The sequence below is a fragment of the Spermophilus citellus genome (genome assembly GCF_964194105.1).
Source record: "Spermophilus citellus genome assembly, chromosome: 18".
In the NCBI taxonomy this organism is placed as follows: domain Eukaryota; kingdom Metazoa; phylum Chordata; class Mammalia; order Rodentia; family Sciuridae; genus Spermophilus; species Spermophilus citellus.
Genome location: NC_138200.1, coordinates 39,706,485 through 39,727,572, shown reverse-complemented (window position 1 = coordinate 39,727,572; position 21,088 = coordinate 39,706,485). Strand labels below are relative to the sequence as shown.

General features: G+C 41.3%; 1 protein-coding gene across 1 annotated transcript in view; it reads right to left on the bottom strand.

Moving 5' to 3' along the window:
- CHD9 (chromodomain helicase DNA binding protein 9) overlaps positions 1 to 20,059 on the bottom strand; it is a 219,037-nt gene extending 198,978 nt beyond the window's left edge. Inside the window, exon 1 of the mRNA XM_081274950.1 lies at positions 19,851 to 20,059. The gene's annotated coding sequence lies outside the window, so the exon portion shown is untranslated. The remainder of the gene's footprint in view (positions 1 to 19,850) is intronic.
- Between the last annotated feature and the right edge of the window lie 1,029 nt (positions 20,060 to 21,088).

Genomic DNA, 21,088 nt, shown 5'->3' with positions numbered 1-21,088 from the left:
TCTGGCCTGGCACGGTGGCAGATGCCTATAATTCCAACAACTTGGGATCCTGAGGCAAGAGGATCACAAGTTCGAAGTCAAATTCAGTAACTTAGTAAAACTGTGTTTTAAAATAATAAATAAAAAGGACTGGGCATGTAGCTCTGTGGTAAAATTCCCCTGGGTTCAATCCAATACCTAATACCCTGCCCCCCCCAAAAAAAAAAAATTTGCCCACAAATGCTCATAGCAGCATTATTCATAATAGCCTTAAAGTGGAAACAACTCAAATGGAGAAACAGTGGTGCATCCATACAATGGAAAACTATATCATTCAGCCATAAAAAGTATTAGGTACCAATATAAGGTAAAAAACAGATGAACTTTGAAAACATAATGTTTGTGATAAAAGGCAGATACAAAAGGCTTAACTGTATAATGCAATGTACTGTACACGAAATTTTCAGAATAAACAAATCTATACATACAGAAAGTAGATTAGTGGTTGCCTGGGGCCAAATTGGAAATAATGGAATGAAGAATGAGAGTGACTGCTAATAGGCATAGATTTCTTTGGAGTGATGAATTATTTTAAAATTAGATGGTAGGCAAGGGATATACCTCAATGGTAGAGCATTTACCTAGCAGATGTTCAATCCCCAGTATTTATGTATATATAAATAAATAAATAGATAGATAGATGAATAGATAAATTGGATGGTGATTGTACAACTCTGAATATACTAAAATCCACATAAGTGTGAACTTTGTGGTAAGTAAGTAGTATCTCAACTAGCTGTTTAAAACAAAATGATGAGAGCCAGATGAGGTGGTGCAAACCTAGACTCCCAGTGACTAGGAAGGCTGAGGTAGGAGGATCGCAAGTTCAAAGTCAGACTCAGCAAAAATCGAGGTGCTAAGCAACTCAGCAAAACCCTCTATTTAAATAAAACATAAAATTTGGCTCAGTGGTTAAGTCCCCCTGGGTTCAATTCCTGGTACAAAAAAAAAAAAAAAAGTGATACCCAACCAGTAACTTCCAACTTTGTTATAGTATTATACACATTAAATCCGTTAAGTCTATATGGACACAAATTAAGACAAAAAGGTTGGGCTGGGGTTTTAACTCCGTTGGTAGAGTGCTTGCCTTGCATGCACTAAGGCCTTGGGTTTAATCCCCAGCCGCACCAAAAAAGACCAAAAAATGTATTTTAATTATATCATAAAATCAGTTAAGCAGCCAACCATTTTTAAAAAGCTGAATATTGTTATAGTGGCACTGTTATTTTTCACATTTGACTTGCTGGGTTTGTGATTTTGTTATAATTTACATATACATGTGTGTGTTTGTGCATGTGTACTTTACTGAAGATCAAACTCAGGGCACTCTTCCACTGAGCTATACCCCCCATCTTTACATGTGTTTAAATTCTTGCATCACATATAGGTGAGATGCTGCATTGGTTACAAAAAGAAAGGATTATTATTCTCATAGAAACACTACTGAAGAGTAATAACAAATACAGAATAAATACTGAACAAATGTGTACATAAACTATCTTGCTCATCTTTGACACTCATTTGCAGGTTGAGGCATGAAAAAAAATGTTCTTTTACTGACCAGTGATAAGTACTTATAAATGTTAAAATATGCTTTTTAAAATATTTTACACATTTTATGTAGATCCATAACGTGAATATTTTATGCCCCATTACATTATAGAATAGGATATGATATCCATCTCTGCGGTAATGAAAGGTAGCCTGAACAGCTCAGGTATTTCTCTACTTTAGGGAAAGAATCAGAAAGTAACTCTAGTTAACATGAACTTCACATTAGCTCCCAGGACTTGGGAAATTTCTTTTACTCAGTGAAGAGTTGTTAGAATAGGAGTGACGGATACTACTAGAAAACTCTTTAGACTTCTTCTTTTTAGGTTCTTGTTCAAGCAAATTCTCTATGAGAGCTACCTCAAAGATCATTTAGTGCTGGGTGTGGTGGTGCACACCTGTAATCCCAGTGGTTCCAGGAGGATCCCAAGTTTGGTGTCAGCCTTAGCAACTTAGCAAGGACTTAAGCAAGCAACTTAGTAAGACTCTGTCTCAAAATAAAAACTAAAAAAGGAGCCAGGGAGCTATTCTTCAGATTCTTACTCCTAGGCCCATTTAATCAGGGACAGATCTTAGAGTCTCCAAGTTTTATCTAGTTGATCCCCTGCTTTTAGCCAGGAATATACTTCAAAGCATGATTCTATTTGACAGTTCAAATCTCACACTGTGAGCTTTTATAAACAGCTGCTTGTCCTAATCTTAAAAGGTCTTCAGGAAAAAGAAGTTTTGCTGTTATCCTTGATAAAACATCCCTGAGCATCTCATTCCCTCTTTCTGTGCATCTGCTTCTCTTTGGGTAATATAAGCACTCCTGGAGAAGTTGCATCTAAATCAAGTTTGGAGTGATCAAGTGCATGAAATGTAGCTGATGTTTTTAAAATGAATTCATTCAGCAAGTATTTAAAGAGTATCTGTTGATGTGTCAAGCACATTGCTGGGTGGTGGGAATAGAACACTGAACAAAATAGACATGGTCCTCTGGTCTCATGGCAAATTATTCCATCAAGTAAATAAATACCAACTCACTGATTTTTTTTATTAATTTTGGTAATATAGTACTTCAGGTACTATAATTGGCATATTTTTAAAAAGCATGTATGGGGGCTAGGGATATAGCTTAGTAGAGTGCTTGCCTCACATGCACAAGGGCCTGGGTTCAATCCCCAGCAACACACACACACACACACACACACACACACACACACACACTCATATATACCACTAAGCCTAAATTCTGATGGAAACTGTAAACATGTATTTTTCTAATCAACTGGTTTGCTTTATAGACATTATAGGCATTTTATTTCCAGGAGAAACTCATCCCTCTTATCTTTTTGAAGTTTCAAAATAAGAGAAAACAGCACCTGAGGTCCTAACTTAGTTTTCTTTCTCTTTCTTTCTCTTTTAAAATAGCCCTGATTATACTTTGGCTGTCATTTTCCCATGGTGTCATTGGCTAGGTTTGACACCACTACTTGGGTCTTAGGAAGATCTTCCGAAACTCATACACTTTTGTTAATAATAAAACAAATCAGGGCTAGGAATGTAGCTCAGTCAAGGAATATGTACCTAGAATGTGCAAGGCCCCGGGCTGGATCTCCCACACAGCAAAACAGTAAAGGAACTACACAGAAAAACCCAAATTCTTGCACGCCTGTAATCCCAGCAGCTCGGGAGCCTGAGGCAGGAGGATCAAAGCCAGCCTCAGCAATAATGAGGCTCTAAGCAACTCAGTGAGACCCTGTCTCTAAATTCTCTAAATAAAATACAAAATAGAGCCAGGGATGTTGTTCAGTGGCCAAGTGCTCCAGAGTTCAATCCCGATACTGCCTCCACCAAAAATAAATAAATAAATAGATACAGAGATACATAGATAAATAAATAATGTTCCTTTAACAATTACTATAGTCCTGTCTTTTTTTTTTTTTTTTTTGCATTACACAACCAATTTTTCTCTTGCCTCATGGATTTCTCTCTCTCTTTCTTTTACTATATTTGCATATTCCATTTGAAAATAATGTGATATTAATCAATTTTTAAAATTATCCTTTTCTTTCCGGCTTTATTGAAGTATAACTGATATTGGAGAAAGGAGTACATAATTAATTAAAATTAACTGGAAAAGTTTAAACATGCAGATACCTTCATATTCCCATCCCCACAATGCAGGTAACAAACATATCCATAGCCTCTTGAAATTTCCTTGTGTCCCTTTGGGATTTTCTTTGGGATGGTGGAGGAGGTTAAGAAAAGTTACCTTTGTTGTTAAGACCATGTTTCGAAGCACTCCTATTTTATTAAGACACTATCATCCCTTATTTAAAAACATTTGGGGTTTATTGGAATTCTTGGACCTTTGGTTGAGGATGCATATCAATTATAGTTGCTTTCTTTGCACTGAATTCCAAGGTTTTATAGAAGATGAGTAACCACATGCCAACCATGAAAATTAATTCCAGGTTACATAATTGAAAACAAATTTAATTTAAGAGCAGTGGGCTCTTAGAGATTTTTGCTGAAAATATACCAATACATCCTTTTTCTCCAGTTACCATTAGTGATTAAGTAGTAGTGGCCTTGCATAATCAAATCAGAAGTAAGTCTTGCATGGTAACAGGAAAGATACTTGCTTGCTTGTTTTCATTTTTTTTTTTTTTTTTTTTTGGTACTGGGAATTTAACTCAAAGCACTTTACCACTGAGTCACATCCCCTAGCCCTTTTTATTTTTACTGTGGGATGGGGGTCTCACTAAGTTGCTTAGGACATCAATAAGTTGCTGAGGCTGGCTTTGCACTTGGGATCCTCCTGCCCAGCCTCCCAAGCTGCTGGGATTACAGGTGTGCACCACCACATCTAGCTGAAAGGTGCTTTTCTTAAAATATGCAATTCATAGAAATATTTAGGTCTCATGCATATGTTTCTCGTGTATTATAGATATTTGAGAAACATTCCACCTTCCAGAAAGATAGATTGAGTAAAGACCTCAAAAATATTATGTCAGATGCTTGGGATATAGCTCAGTAATAAGGCACTTGTCTAGCATGTGCGAGGTCCTAGGTTCAATTCCTGTACTTGGGGTGGGGGGGGGGAGTCTAACATATCCTAGTAACTCAGGAGACCGAGGCAGAAGGATCACAAGTTCAAGGTTAACCTCAGCAACTTACTGAGACTCTAGACAACCTAGTGAGACCCTGTCTCAAAATTTTAAAACAATAAGAAGGACTGGAGATGTAGCTTAGTGGTAAAGCAACCCCAGGTTCAATCCCCAGTACCAAAATAAACAAACAGTATGCCAGGGAAACAAGCAAACAAATAAAACCATGTCAGGATAGGAGGTAGTTCAGTGGTAGAACACATGCTTCACATGCTCAGGACCCTGGGTTCAGTCCCCAGCACCACAAACACACACACACACACACACACACACACACACACACACACACACATCATAGAACTAAATGTGTGGGGCCAGTTTGTCACACACCAATAGCCTGTATTCTATAGTTCTGCCACACCAATAGCCTACTTTCAAGGGATTATTAGCAATAGGATAAAAGAAAAATATCGAATATATAATTGAGTGTTCTTTTTTGTTCCTCCTTTTCATTCTTTATCTTATTGTCACGTAGGATTGCTGAACTTTCTTCTCATAGTTGGCAATTTTTGGCTAGTAGAATAAAGCCTTCTCTTTGTCTGGCATACATTACCCCGGCTCCTGAAGATGGCTCTCTATGTGTTTCCTTTGCAGGCTGTGTACCATTTGGCAAGAACATACTGAGTGATGTGTGTAAATGATAAGAAATGTCAGGCAAGTACCTACTATCTGTTACTCCTTGTTCTAGATAACTGAAAGCAACAAGAATCTTTTTTCTTTCTTTTTTTTTTCCTTGGTACTGGTGATTGAACCAGGGGGCAGTTTACCACTCAGCCACATCTCCAGTCCTTTGTATTTTTTTAATAGAGACAGATTTCGCTGTGTTGCATAGGGCCTTGCTAAATTGCTAAGGCTGCCGTTGAACTTGGGATCCTCCTGCCTCAGCCTCCTGAGTCGCTGGGATTACAGGCATGCGCCACTGCACCTGGCTAACAAAAGTCTTTGTGTTCCTCAAACACATGAACTTCCTTGTCTCAGACCTCTTCACCTTCTCTTCCCTTTACCTTAGGGACTCTGGGAGCTGTTTCTCCTTTTCCTTCAGGCTTTGCAAAAATGGTTCCTCAGATTAGCAGCTTTCCATGGCTCCCATCTACCTAGTTTGTTTCCTCCTTAACACTGATCATGGCCCTATTTATATACTTATTATATGTCTCTATCCACGAGAAGGAAAGCAACATGAACAGGTTCAATCTTGTTCCTAGCACAGATGGTCCATAAATATGTACCTTACACTGATTGAACTGTTCACCTGAAATTTCTGACAGAAAGAACTGCTTATCCCACCTGGTTTTGAACAAGACACTGGGACACTCTGTCAGAAGTTTTCAAACCCTACTGATTTGAATATCCCCCCAAATTTTATGTGATAGAAACTTAATCCTCAAATTCTGATGCTGATGGTATTGAAGATGGAAACTTGAGAAGTAATTGGGTGTAGATGAGGTCATGAGAGTGGGGCCCCCATGACAGCGTTAGTGATTTTATAAGAAGAAGAAAAGAACGTAGTGACTCCAGAGGTTGAGAGGCAGGAGAATAGCAAGTTGAAGCCCAGCTTGGGTAACTTAGCGAGAACCCATCTCAAAATTAAAATTACAAATAGGGCTAGAGGTGTGGCTCAGTGGTGGAGCTTCCTGGGTTAAATCCCCAGTACCAATAAGTAAGTAAATAAATAAATAAGGAAGAGAAAGAGAGACCTGAGCTAACACATTTGCTCTCTCTCATCTGATGATGCTATAAGTGGACCTTTACTAGATACTGAGCAGACAACAATGCCATGCTCTGGGCTTCTAGAACCATGTGCTATATAAACCTCTATTTTTATAAATCTCTATTTTTATAAATTACCCCAGTCTCAGGTATTTTGTCATAGCAACAGAAAACAGACTATGACACTGTACATTAGAAGAACTTGGAAATTTGCACAGACCCTACCTAGAACTGATGAGTCTTAGCATCAGTATATTTAAAAATCCATTTTTATAATAACTTGTGCAGCCCAGATAGGAAAGTACTGCTCTAGAACTGTAGATGTAGCTCACTGGCAGGAACACTCTCTTAGCATATTTGAGACCCTGGGTCCAATCCCAGCATTGCACCAAAAACAAACAAACAAATAAACAAATCTAAGTTCATGCCAGAAGTTGACGGGAACCTAATTTCCTCCTCCAATTAGAAAGGGCAAATGAATATAGTACAATGGAGAGGACCCAGGATTAGAAGGGAAATATCCAAGTTGCAGTCCCGACTTTACCACTAGCCAGGCAAATAAATTATTAGCAATTTAGCTTTTTTTTTTTTTTTTTTTTGGCTTGTGAAGTGAGAATCATAGCCAGGTGTGGTAGCACATGCCTATAATCCCGGTGATTTGGGAGACTGAAGCAGGAGGATCACAAGTATGAAGACAGCCTCAGCTATTCAATGAGGCCCTAAGCAAGTTAGCAAGACTCCGTTTCAAAAAACAAAAAGAGAGCTGGGAGTATAGCTCAGTTGATAGAGTGCTTGCCATGCATACACAAAGTCCTGGGTTCAATCCCTAGCACCACAAAAACAAACAAACAACAACAACAAAAATAAATTAAAAAATTTTTAAAAAAAGGACTGGGGATGGACTCAGTGATTTTACCTTCAGTTCAATCCCTGGTACAAAAAAGAAAGAAGAATCATAACACCTAAGCTGCCTGTCTTACCTTATTGTTGTTTCTTATCAATAATGTTCACATGTATTCTCTGAAAACACTACATATACAAATGAAAATTACTAGTCTTCTGTCTCATGCATGAACTTAAAAAAAAAAATCCAGTGGTTACCATGAGTAGAAATATTGACCTAGGATATACTACGTGCCCGGCAAAGTGCTAAATTAAAAAAAAAAAAAAAGGCCCACAATCAATACTTGCTTTGTGATACCCTCTCAGCATGTACCCACCAGTAGGGAAACTGAACCAGTTAGACTAGAAGAGTAGACAAGATCAACATACAGGGAAAGCAATTTCCTTTACAGCAGGAGAAACACAGCTCAGCCAAGTGCAGGATCATTTAAAAATCCATTCATTCATTCCCGCTGGGTGCTATGTCACATGCCTACAAACCCAGCTACTCTGGAGTCTGAGGCAGGTGGACTGCAAGTTCAAGACCAGTCTGGGCAACTTAACAAGACCCTGTTTCAAAATATAAACGACAAAAAAATAGGACTGGAGGACATAGCTCAGTGGTAGAGCACCACAGTTTTTAATCCCTAGTACCAAAGAAAAAAACTCCATTTAATCATTCCCCAAAGTCTATTTCTACCTCCATTTTCTACCTCTAAAGTTCTTTCATTTCCAACGAAGAAATCCAAGCCACGGAAAGGACTGTTTAAATTCAGACACTCTCTTATCAGTCAAGATTAGGGCAACAAACTTGAACAGATATGAGTTCCACTCAAGGCATTTTCAGTAGATAAGAGGAGCTGGGAAGCAGAAATTGAAAGCAGTCTGACAGGTGATCCTGGGACAGCTTAAAACGAGAGATCGAGATCTCCTGCTGCCTGACTTCTCACAGCTGGAAGCAACTAGCTGGAATATGCTGGGACAGGTATGGGTTGGCATCTTGTGTGGTCAAGGTAAGTTTGCAACCTGACTTAGCCTTTGTTTCCTTGTGTATTAGAAAGATAGAGGCAAAAAATCCTTTTGCACAGTAAATAACCTGAATCTTGTATACATGAAGTTGTCATGCATTGATTTATCAATAAATCATAGCTAATTTTTTTTTGTTTTCTTTTTACAGCTAGTTAGTTGAGGGATCTCCAGATTCATTCAAGTGGCAAAGTACCTAGAAGTTGCAGGCTACCGTGCAACGTTAATGTTTTATTACATCATGTGAACCGGGAAATTTTTTTCTTGTCTTTTTTAATATATATAAGAAACAGGGTGTTTAGTCTGGCTTTGAACTCTTGGATTCAAGTGTTCCTCCTGCCTCAGCCTCTAAGTTAGACAGGACTATAGACAGGCACCACCACCTTGGCTAGGAAGTTTTTTTAGTAGCAAACATGACTGCATTGTTTATAAGCAACATAATACCAGAAAGAAGAACACATCTGTTAGCCAAAACAAAGAGAAAAAAAAAAATCATCCAAAATAAGGTATTGCACTAGGTAATGTATCAGAATTTCCCTGTAATTTTGTGCATGTGTGTCTGGTACCAGGGCTGGAACCCAGAGCCTTGAGCCTCCAAAGCATATTCTCTACCACCAGCTGCACCCCCAGCCCTTCCTATAATATTTGTTCACTTGACTTACGTCTGGGGTTGGACTACTTGTGGCAATTGTAAGCAGACAAGCAGCATTAGGCAAATGGAGAAAAGCTAATAACACCTTACACTACAGCTGAACAACTAATCCAAAGATTTTCAAACTTTTTTGAAGGCAAGGAAATTCTTTCTTCAAAAAGAATTTATTTTTAAACTCTTGGCACAAGTCCAAGATGTAAAAACCAAAAAGCAGAAGCCCCAAAGAGAAAACAGAACAAAGGCTGAGCTGTCCTTCTGTAAGCCCTAGGATCCCCCACCCTTCCCCAGCCCTTGCAGGCATCTCTGAAGACTTCCTGGGCTTACAGGGGCACATTTTGAAAACCTTTAGGTCCAGCCCCCTCTTTCTGCAGAAGAGGAAATTAATGCTCGAGGGAGGGGCCTGAGGGATTCACCGGAAGTGCACATTCTCTTCCACTCTGACCAAATGTTGGGATGACCCAAATGTTGCTGGTTTCTTCAAAATAACCTATTGGTTTGTATTTTTGAATATGGTTCCCATCATGTTCCACACTGCAACAAAATTATCTGTTTTTGTGAGAGATGACGTATTTAATGCGCACAATGTCTTTAACTATCTTGAATTAGTTGCCAACATTTAAAAGCAGAATATTTTGCCTAAAAAAATGTGGATTTCCAACCTCTTAGGACTTCTAGCAACATGAACTCTCACACTCAAGTTGATAACCAACCCAGAAGCAGAATGGAAGGATGTTCTCTTCAGTTGGTCACAGTCCCCACCAGTCCCTAGTGCCTTTCACTTGCTTGTATCCATTCCTGCCTGCTCCCTGTATACATTTGAGTTTGGGACCATGGTCTGAAATGGTTATGGTTACAGAAATATTTTGAAGAACTGAACTTGTTGGAACAAAGGTAAATGTAGAATACAGATAGAAAGTAAAATCTAATTTCAAAAATGAGGCAAATGCCATCGTAAGTAATGCAGCTTTCTTGCATTGAATAAGAAGGAAACTTTCAGGATTTCCCAAAGTATTTTTTTCCAAGGTCTGTTATATGAACCATAGGCTAGAGAACTCAAGTCCCAGAATTGTTTGCCTGTTTGCCCCCATTTATATCACTGTCTGCAGGGGAACTCCAAAAACTCTTCAGCCCTCAGGAGATGTATCATTCAAACCAGCCAGCAGCCTGTGTCCTGCATCCCAGTACCAGCTCACTCATCACAAGGATTAGAAAAAACCGGCTGAGAGTCCTGGGAACATCCTCAGGACTGGGCAATGTGGGCACAGCATGAGCAATAGGTGTAATCCTCTCTGCCCCCCAGAACTGAGGATTGAACCCATGGGTGCTCCCCCACTGAGCTACATCCCTGTGGTCCTTCTGCCTCAGCCTTCCGTGTAGCAGGGATTACAGGTGTGTGGCACCATGATGGACAGGAGTAACTCCTCCCTCTGTCCCATGATATTGGGGATCCAACCCAGAACTTCCCTCATGTGAGGTAAGTACCACTAAGCCAAAACCCCAACAATATTTTAGCATTTTAACCTAAAAATGTATATTGCTAATAGAATTTGGGGGATCATGATCAGCTGATAAAAAAAATTGGAGATACAAAGTACTTACTCCCAAATTATAATGATAGGAGGCTTCCCCAATCACTATACATTAAAACTGGGGGCTGGGGATATAGCTCAGTTGGTAGAGTGCTTGCCTTCTATGCACAAGGCCCTGGGTTCAATCCCCAGCGCCACAAAAACAAAAAAACTGTGGCCCTCACATTCCTTATTGTATTTACTGCTTTGTTTTCCTCCTTATTACTTAGCACCAGAATATTCTATGTCTTATGTTTTATGTTTTTGTTTAACACTTCTCTTCCTCATCTGGCAGATAAGCTCCATGGGATAAAGATTTATATTGTTCATCACTACACCTGCCCCCCTATACTAGGAACTGAATCTAGGGGTGCTTAACCATTGAGCTACCTCCCCAGTCCTTTTTATTTATTTATTTTTTTTACTTTGAGACTGGATCTCCCTAAATTACCAAAGCTGGCCTCAACCTTGCAATCCTCTTTTCTTAGCCTCCCAAGCAGCTGGGATTACAGGCGTGCACTACCACGCCCAGCTCACCACAACATTCTTAGTGCTATGACGGTATCTAGCCCACAGTAGGTACTCAGTAAAGGTTTGTAAAATAAATGAACTTGTCAGGCTCCCACCCAGGTAACAAGGTGGCAATTATTTCAATTGTTAACAGTCACACACAAAGCAGAACTTCTAGATGGTGACAGTGACTACTTATTTTGAAGCTGGACAGGCGCTCAGAAGTTTTGATGCTGTCTTTACTTTGTGTACATATCTTTTGCATGAATACACATATTTAGGAATTTCCTAAATGTTTTCAAGGATGAGACCCCAGGCTACACTGTGAGTTTGTGCAATACGAGAACCCTGTGACTTCTCCGGCATTTTTCCTACTCCTCCAAGACTATTCAGCCATTACTAGTTTCTCCAAAACAACCTAATAGCTAAATAAATGAGGCAGACCTTTGGTAAACTCCCTGAAAATTTCTACCTTCTCAAAGGTACCTTTTTCTTCCTTCTTTTTGTTTATTTGCTGCGATACTGAGGATTGAACCCAGGTCCTCACACTTGTTAGGCAAGTGCTCTACCACCAAGCTTCATTGCCAGTGCTTCCTTATTTTTTAAAAAAAAATATTTTTATTAGTTGTAGATGGACACAGTATCTTTATTTTATTTATTTAATTTTATGTGGTGCTGAGGGTGGAACCCAGTGCCTCACGTGTGCTAGACTAGATGAGCGCTTTTCCATGGAGCCACAACCCCAGCCCTTCTTCTTTCTTTTTAAAACTCTAAAATAGCCAGGTGTGGTAGCACATGCCTATAACACCAGTGGCTCAGGAGGCTGAGGCAGGAGGATCACAAGTTGAAGGCCAGCCTCAGCAACTTAGACCCTGAGCAATTTAGGGAGACCCTGTCTCAAAATAAAAAAATACAAAAGGGCTGGGGATATGGCTCAGTGGTTAAGCACACTTGCATTCAATCCCCAGTACTAATTAAAAAAAAAAAAAAAAAAACAGATGGATGGATGGATGGATAGATAGATAGATAGATAGATAGATAGGACTCTAGAATAGATATAGGGTAGCCTTCTAGAAAGCAGGATGCTAAATGGGATAACCTTTTTATTTTCCCTCCAAAATGCTGCACTACATTCCCAGCACTGCCCAAAAAAGATAAAAACCTACACTATATAACAGCACCATGAATATAGTGTGGTTTGTGTGTGTTTGTGGCAGTTGCATCATTAACTAGATTATGAGGCTTTCTTCCTTTTCTCTGAGCTAACAAAGATTCCCACCCTCTACCCCACTCATCCCCACCCACCCCCAATGAAATGTGTGCTGGTAAATGCATGGAATAAGACCTAACTTGAAGAAGCAGAGGACCTTCCTGGCTACTACCTTACTCCATGGTTTTGCTTCCCAGCTGTCCTTTGGGAAATAGCTATTTATCATTATTTTTTTATTGTTGCTTATGTCTTTTTATGATGCTTGAGTTCCCCAAGCAGCACACTTGGGAAACTCTGGTTCATTTCCCAAATACAAGTATCATAAAGGCTGAACTTCTGGTTCAAATGTATTGGCTTGATGCTGTGATCAGAACACAAATAACTGAAGGATCCCAGACCTGTCTGGACTAATGGAGATGACACACGTGCCATTCCTATTGCACTAAGTGGCTAACATGCTGAGCAGAGATGAGACGTGGGCAAACAGTAGGAAATACACCATTTCTGCACAAGAAAATAACCTATTCAGAAAAGCTTCAATCGCACTTGTATGGAGATAGAGATTTCACCAGTGAAAACTTAAGACCAGAGAACATGTAAAATTAGGTTTCCAACCCCCAGATCAAAGGAGAGTAGCACCCAGACTTCAAGTAATGCCCCTTCTTTGAAGTACTTAAACTTAGGGAAGTTCCTGGACATAGTCATTTTCTTTCCTTTTTTTTTTTTTGGGGGGGGGAGGAAGTGCTGGGGCTCAAACCCAGAGTCTCATGCATGCTAAGCAGGCATTCTACCTCTGAACTACACCTCCCAGCCCTCATGGATATAGTCTTCAATCCCAGCCTCTATTAAAAATTGAAAACTGGGGCTGAGGTTGTGGCTCAGTGGTAGAGCACTTGCTTAGCACGCACATGTAAGGCACTGGGTTTGATCCTCAGCACCACACAAAAATAAATAAATAAATAAATGTGTTTTTTTTTTAAAGGTTGCAAACTATCCTATAGAATAACATTCACACAAGGTTATTCATTACAATATGGTTAGTATTGGCCAAAGTTCAGAAACAACTTAAGTGACTAGATTAAAGAACTGGTTAACCAAATGATGGAATCCTCATACAACAGAATACAATTTTATAATCATTAAAGTAAATAAATGAGAACACTCATTCCTGTAATCCCAGAGGTTCAGGAGGCTGAGGCAGGAGGATTGAATTCAAAGCTATCCTAGGCAATTTAGCTAGGCCTTAAGCAACTTAGCAAGACTCTGCCTCAAAATGAAATATGAAAAAGGGCTGGGAATGTGGCTCAGTGGTTAAGCGCCCCTGAGTTCAATCTCTGGTACCAAAACAAAACACTCTTTATGAAATGAATTAGAATGATTACAAATGAAAAAAATCAGGTTGTGGGAAACCATGGAGGAAAAGGCAAGGCAAGAATATATAATACAACCATTTTCTTATATACATTATGAAATATCTCTGGAAGAGTATAGGAAAACTGAAATTAGGGGCTGGGGTTGTGGCTCAGTGGTAGAGCACTTTGCCCAGCATGTGTGAGGCACTGGGTTTCATTCTCAGCACCACATATAAATAAATAAAATAAAGGTCCATCATCTACTAAAAAATACATTAAAAATTAAAAAATGAAATTATTAGTTACTTCTAGAAAGGGGCACCGTGTAATGGGGGACAGACTTGAGGAGACTCGTGGTTGTATATTCCCTTTTTCTGTTTTGTTTTTGTGATGCTAGGGATTGAAACACTGAGCTACAATCCCCCAATCCTTTTATTTATTTATTTATTTATTTTATTTTATTTTGCAACAGGTTCTCGCTTAGTTGCTTAGGACCTCACTAAGTTGCTGAGACTGGCCTCAACCTTGCAATCCTCCTGCTTCAGCCATCTGAGTAGATGGAATTACAGGTGCACGCTGTGGTGCCCTTTGAATTTTGAATCAAACAAATAGAATTCCTATTCAAATAAGTAAAAAAGAGAAAAATTATGCACGGCAGGGTGGCATATGCCTGTAATCCTAGTTACTCTGGAGGCTAAAGCAGGAGAACCACAAGTTCAAGGACAGCCCAGGAAACTTAATGAGACACTGTTGTCTCAAAATAAAAAGGGCTCAGGATGTAGCTCAGTGGTGGAGCATCTCTGGATTCAATCCCCAGTGCTGAGGAATAAATAAACAAATCAATAAATAGGAGAAAAATTACATTGAATGAGATTTTTAAAAATCAATGAAGTCCTTTCTTATTCTAGGAGGTATAGAGAAAGGAGCTCATTTTAATTTTCTTGCACCATTTCTGTAGATTTGAATTTTTTTCAACACAGGATTAAAGGGGAGGGGGAGGAAAGAAAAGAAAAAGAAAACAAATCTCTGCTCTCTGGTGATAGGTTAGGTGCTTCCAGGTTGGGGACTATGGAGAAGGAGAAGGGCCCAAGGTAATTTATTTGCTTCAGAGGTATACTTATCTGGTCCTGACAGCCAAGGGCAGAGAGGACATTCCTTCCTTGTTGCCATTATGAAATGGGGTTGCAGAATTAGCAACATAGTTTCTGACAAGACCTTCAACCAGACCCCACACTCTGTAACTGAAAAGGGTCAACTTCTTATATTAGTTAAGTATGTGGAGGGAAATGTCAAGGTTTACTCTTCTCCTCCACATATTTAGGAAAGGCATAAATGCAGTCAAAGCTTAGATTTTGCCCTGGAGTTCCATCCCCAGCACTAAGATAGGGGTGGTGGGCAAGAGGAAGGAAATTTACATTTTGTAAAAATTCGCTTGGCTGACCCTTGGGAAGAAGACGGGCCTCTTGAGGACTCACAACAAACAAGTATTTCCTCTGTTCAGGGTCAGCAAGTATAAAGTGCAAGGAGGCAGTTTTTAACTCAGGGGCAGGCTAGTGAGAAGGGATGGATGCAGAGTATCAAGTCCACAGATTTGTGCTTCAGTCCTGACTACCTCTAAGATTGTCACAGCATGACAATTGTTTTGAGCCCAAATTAACCTCCTCTGTAAAGTAGGATCACACTAGCTGCCTCTCCTTCGATAACCAAAACATAATAAGGATAAAAAAGCATTGTTAAAACTATAAGACACTAGAGACCAATGGTAGGCTACTATACACAACACAAAATACCTTTTGATAATTGTGAAGTTTTCCAGTAAATGAGCAAATGTGTTCTTTAGGATCAGACAGATCAGACCACTCCCCCATCTTCTGGGTAACCAAGGCAAGTCCCCTAGCCTCTGTGAGCCTTAGTTTCCTCACTGCAAAATGAGGTTAATGCTACCTGCTTAATAAGATAGCTGTGGGAATTAGGAGTTCGGTGAAATAATCTATGTAAAGTGCTGGCTATGTAAAAAAATCACAAGCATGAATTCCTCTTTGGTGTACCTTGAATCAAGCATGCTGTCAACCACAGGGCACTTCATTGATTCATTCATTCATCACACACAGCAGATAAAATAAGGCCTATTCTTTAAAAATATACATTTATAGAGGGTGTAGAGTGTCAAGACAAGGGACTCTGGAGGTAGACTAGGTTTGAATCACTGTTCTGCCACTTAATAGCTGAGTGACAGGGAATGTGTGCAAATAACTCTGTGCTTCAATTTCCACATCCACAAGCACAATGCAAAATGTTGCCTACTAATTATTAGACACTGTACTCAACAATGGGAATAAGGTGGTGAACAAGGCAGGTTTTTTTGTTCTTTGTTTTGGTACCAGGGATTGAAACTAGGGACATTTAACCACTGAAACACATCCCCAGCCCTTTATTTTTTATTTTGAGACAGGGTCTGGCTAAATTGCTTAGGGATTAGCTAAGCAGGGTTTAGCTGAGGCTGGCCTTGAACTTGTGATCCTCCTGCCCAGCTTTGAAATACTGAGATGACAGGCCAATGTTGCCACTGTACCCCGCTGAACAAGGCAGTTTTAATCCCTGCCCTTATGAAGCTTAAGAGGTTCCAAAACCACTTATCCTGAATGCAGAGAAATTTAGGCCCAAAGGTGACTCCACCAATTTAGGCACACAACTAGTAAGCAAGAAGGCACTAGTAAAGACCAGGATTAGTGACTGTTCCAGATTATAAACCACTATTTCTCCGATACTCTGACCATTGCAAACCAGTTATCATCCAGATTCAAAACTTCTGGAAATTTAAGAGCCCTAAAAGTATCAAAGTGGATTCTGAAAGTCTGTTGGAATTGGCCCAATAATTCCACACATTCCTGACCTTCTTCCACATCCCATCCCATCCCATGGTGTGTGTGTGTGTGTGTGTGTGTGTGTGTGTGTGTGTGTGAGAGAGAGAGAGAGAGAGAGAGATAGATAGATAGATTGGGGATTGCATCCAGATGGGCTCTACCAGCTATATCCCCAGACCCCCTCCACTATATTTTGTTTTGTGTTTGGTACCAGGGATTGAAACCAGGGGCTCTTAACCACTGAGCCACGTCCCCAGCTCTCTTTTTTTTTTCTTTTTTCTTTTTACTATTTTATTTATTTTATTTTATTTTAATTTTTTAGTATTTATTTTTTAGTTCTCGGCAAACACAACATCTTTGTTTGTATGTGGTGCTGAGGATCGAACCCGGGCCGCATGCATGCCAGGCGAACACGCTACTGCTTGAGCCACATCCCCAGCCCATTACTATTTTATTTAGAGACAGGATCTTGTTGAATTGCTTAGAGCCTCACTGAGTTGCTGAAGCTGGCTTTTTTTTGGGGGTGTCGGGGGGTGCTGGGGATTAAACTCAGTGGCGCTCACCCACTGATTCACATCCCCAGCCTATTTCATACTTTTTTTTTTTTTTTTTTTTTTTTTTTTTTAAGAGACAGGGTTTTTGGGGCTGGGGATGTGGCTCAAGCGGTAGCGCGCTGCCTGGCATGCGTGCGGCCCGGGTTCGATCCTCAGCACCACATACCAACAAAGATGTTGTGTCCGCCAAGAACTAAAAAAATAAATAAATATTAAAAATTCTCTCTCTCCTCTCTCACTCTCTCTTAAAAAAAAAAAAAGAGACAGGGTTTCACTGAATTGCAGTCTCGCTTTGAACTTTCGATCCTCCTGTCTCAGCCTCCCGTGGCCCTGGGATTACAGGTGTGTGCCACGGTGCCCAGCTCTGCGCCCCCTGCCCCTGTTTTATTTTTGTTAATTTTTTTGAAATAGGGCTTCTAGCTAAATTGCTGAGGTTTGCCTTGAACTTGCAATCTTCCTGCCTCAGCCTCCTGAGTCCCTGGGATTACAGGTATTCGCTACCATGCCCAACATAAGGACACTTCCTTATGATGTTGTGCTTGCTGGCCTATATGTGGATTTCTGTGCAAATTTCAGATTTGCAATTCATGGTGGAGACTACATGAAAATGTCACATCCCCTATGCCACCTGCATTTTCATTTGTGCTTGTGAATCTTAAATGAGAACAAAGCTGGGTGTCTTGGTGGAGCTTGAAGGATATACAACACTGGGGACTCTCTTTAGGAAAAGAATGCATAATTGATTTAAAATGAGGTACAAGACCTTGGAAGGGATGCATGCACCTGAAAGGCCCTGAAATTTAAGCATAATTAGTTTCCTCGTAAACCTCTGATTGTCTAATTTCCTTCCTTCTTCCTTTCCATCCATATAACTTCCATCTACCTTCTAGCATCCACTCTGCACTAGGCAGCGACTTCCTAAATTTATATCTTGATTTGAAAATTGTGCTTAGGCTGAGGGTGTGACTCAGTGGTAAAGGACTTGCCTCACATGCATGAGACCCTGGAATTATCCCCCAGAGCAGCAAAGAGAATGGAACAAATCTAAAAATCACTTTTTACTCCAATCTGCAGATTTTTTATCCAAACTCTGACCAACACACAGCTTTTCTTGATATGAAGGACCAAAACAATGTAAGACTAACCTGTGGGTGGTATGTAAATAAACTATGTGGGGCTGCTTGTTAGACAGGGTAGATCATACCATAGCCAGAGGCTACCGTTTTCTATGTACCCTGGTCAACACACCAAGAGACAGGCTCTACTATGATGCACACATTCAACAAATAAAATGATCTTCTTAAATTGGGTGTGGGGAGTGGTTTGGGGGGTTAGCCATCTAGACAAGACAATATTATATAGTTATGCATCATTATGTACAATTAATATATTTTATGCACATCATCTGGCTTAATGCAGTCTGATATAATGGGAGGTGGGTTTTATCAAAAGCCCCATATTAGAGATAGGAGACATGATAAAGCCTATCATGACTTTGCAGTCACAGAGCTATACTAGCTGGTAAAGGGAGGTTTCGAAGAATGACCCTTTAGAATTCAAAAGGGACCGTGATCTTCAGCTGCATTGCCTCTTACAGGCTTCATACCCAAAGATGAAGCTTGAAGTCTGACTCTGAACACTTTTAATTCCTTTTCCACAGCACCCACATTATCCTCACATTCAGAGGACACAAAGACGGCCCAGGCAGCGGCTGCACAAAGAACCCATACACAAGATAAGTAGAGGCCATTTTGTGGGTAATTTGGGGATGGGAACTTGTTCCTTGGGGGTGGGGGGTATTGGAGCAGGGCAGTTTTCTTAGGCTGATTCTCCAGATGAGTCATCTGGGTTTATGCCATTATTTGCATAGTTTCTCACCTCTCCCCTTCCCGTGGGCAGCAATATCACCCAGCCACAGTGGCATGTGTCCTTCACCACTTCGCCCCCTGTAGTCTGCGCAGTCAGGGCCTGGCCTGCAGCTGGCAGAGCCCTGCCAAGGAGGGGAGGAAGCACGCGGCTCCCAGTGGCTGTCAGCTCTCGCAGCTGACTCAACAAGCCACCCCCTCCTCCTCCGCCATCGCCCGCCCGCCCACAGCCTCATAACTTTCCATTTCCAGCCCTCTCGGGTCGCTGGTTCTTGGAGTGGGTGCCCCCCTCCCGCTGCCTGGGGCGCCTGTCTGCAGCCTGCGCTGCCAGGGCGCCCTGCCCGCTGGCCCGGCGGGCCCTGTCTCAGGACAATTAGAATCGGCTGCCTGGGAGAGTTCGGAATATAGGTCAAGGTGCTCTGGGAAGGGCTCAGGCGAGGATCACCTGACCGGGAGGTGTGTGACTCAGCGGGAAAGGAAGGGGAGGGGAGGGGTGGAGCCGGAATCTCCTGGCTGGAAGGGCCCCCGAGGAGGGTGGGGGAGGAGGGGAAGGTCAAGTTGCCGCGGTCTGGCTGATAGGGGAGGAGGAAGAAGCTACTGGAGACAGAAGGAAGGATAAGATGACCTCTGGTGACCTATCTGAGGTGGCATCCCAGTGCGCTCCAGAGCGGGGAGGTCACCCTCCGTGTAGCTGAAACCACTCCCAGCTCAAACCGTCTCTGCGGCTGTGAACACCTAATTAGCCGCCTCCCTGCCAAAGTGAGAAACCAAAATGAACAGACTGCACATCCCTCCAGACTCCAGGACCCCTGCAAGAAACCAAAGCCACGGGTCGATCCCACAAAGGCAGCCATCCCTAATAGACGCACATGCCATTGTTTCCCCCAGTTAATGTTGAATATGAAAATTACTAACCCATTTCATTTTACGTGGTCCACACTGCAAGGAGCCTTCTTTCAAGGGTGAGGCAGTTGCGGCTGTAGCTGGACCGGCAGCTGCTCCGTCTGAGCCTCACTTCCTCTGGCTCCAACTGCAGGTTCCTCCTGGCCAAGCAGGGAGTTTCCTCATTCTCTGGGCTCTCTCTCAGCCCAGGCCTTGCTAGCCAGCCACCCTCACCTCCCACCCCCCAGCTGCTCACCACCCTCTGTGGGTAGTGCTTCTGGGACTCCCTAGTTCCATGAGTCAGAGCCAGGCTAGAGACAGACAGCAGGCTTCCTTTATTAAATCAGCCTCCTGCCCTGTACACCACAGAGAGAAGCTATAATTACTCGTTTGGCCTGGCTCTGAGAACTGAGCCAAGGAAGCTTGACTGGGAGGGATGGTTCCTGATTTCTGCATTTATCTAGTGCACTCCAGTTTGGAAATAAGAAGAAAAGTCAGGGGTTGAGGACCTGTTACAGGAATATCAGATGTTGTGCATATGTGATGGGGTGCACTGGGTCTACACACCAATGTAGATTGCTAGAAAAAATGCACTAAACTCAAGCTGCCAGATTTTTTGTTTTGTTTTGTTCTGTTTTGATTGCCTCCTGCTTCATCGCCAGAGTCAATACTTGAGGCAGGCTGCTCATTGTTGGTTTATGATAAAGGAAAAGGCAACAAAAGCATTGTTTCGAATCTTCCCATCAGGACTGTTGTATCCTTTAGGCAATATAGACACAATCTCTGGCTTCCCTGATTTTTCCACCAGCTACAGAAATGTCTAAAGCCTGAAAAAGCTGGATGTGGTGGCCTTTTTCAGCCACTCTAGAAGCTGATGAAGGAGGCTCACAAGTTCAAGGCCAACCTCCTCGTCACAATTTATCGAGGCCCAAAGCAACTTAGCGAGACCCTTTCTCAAAATAAAATATAAAAAGGGCCAAGGATGTGGCTCAGTACTTAAGCACCCCTGGATTCAATTCTCACCACAAAAAACAAAAGTGAAAAAGTATTTGGCTCCAATTTAGGAATCACTTGTTCATTCCCTCCATTCATTCATTATAAATGAGTTACCTTTTTTTTGTAGTACTGGGGATAGAACCCAGTGTCTCCCATATGCTAGGCAAGTATTGAGCCACATCCCCAGGCCTTTTTATTTCATTTTAAAACAGGATCTTGCAAAGTTGCCCTGGCTGACCCTGAACTTGAAATCCTCCTGAGTAGTTGGGATTAAA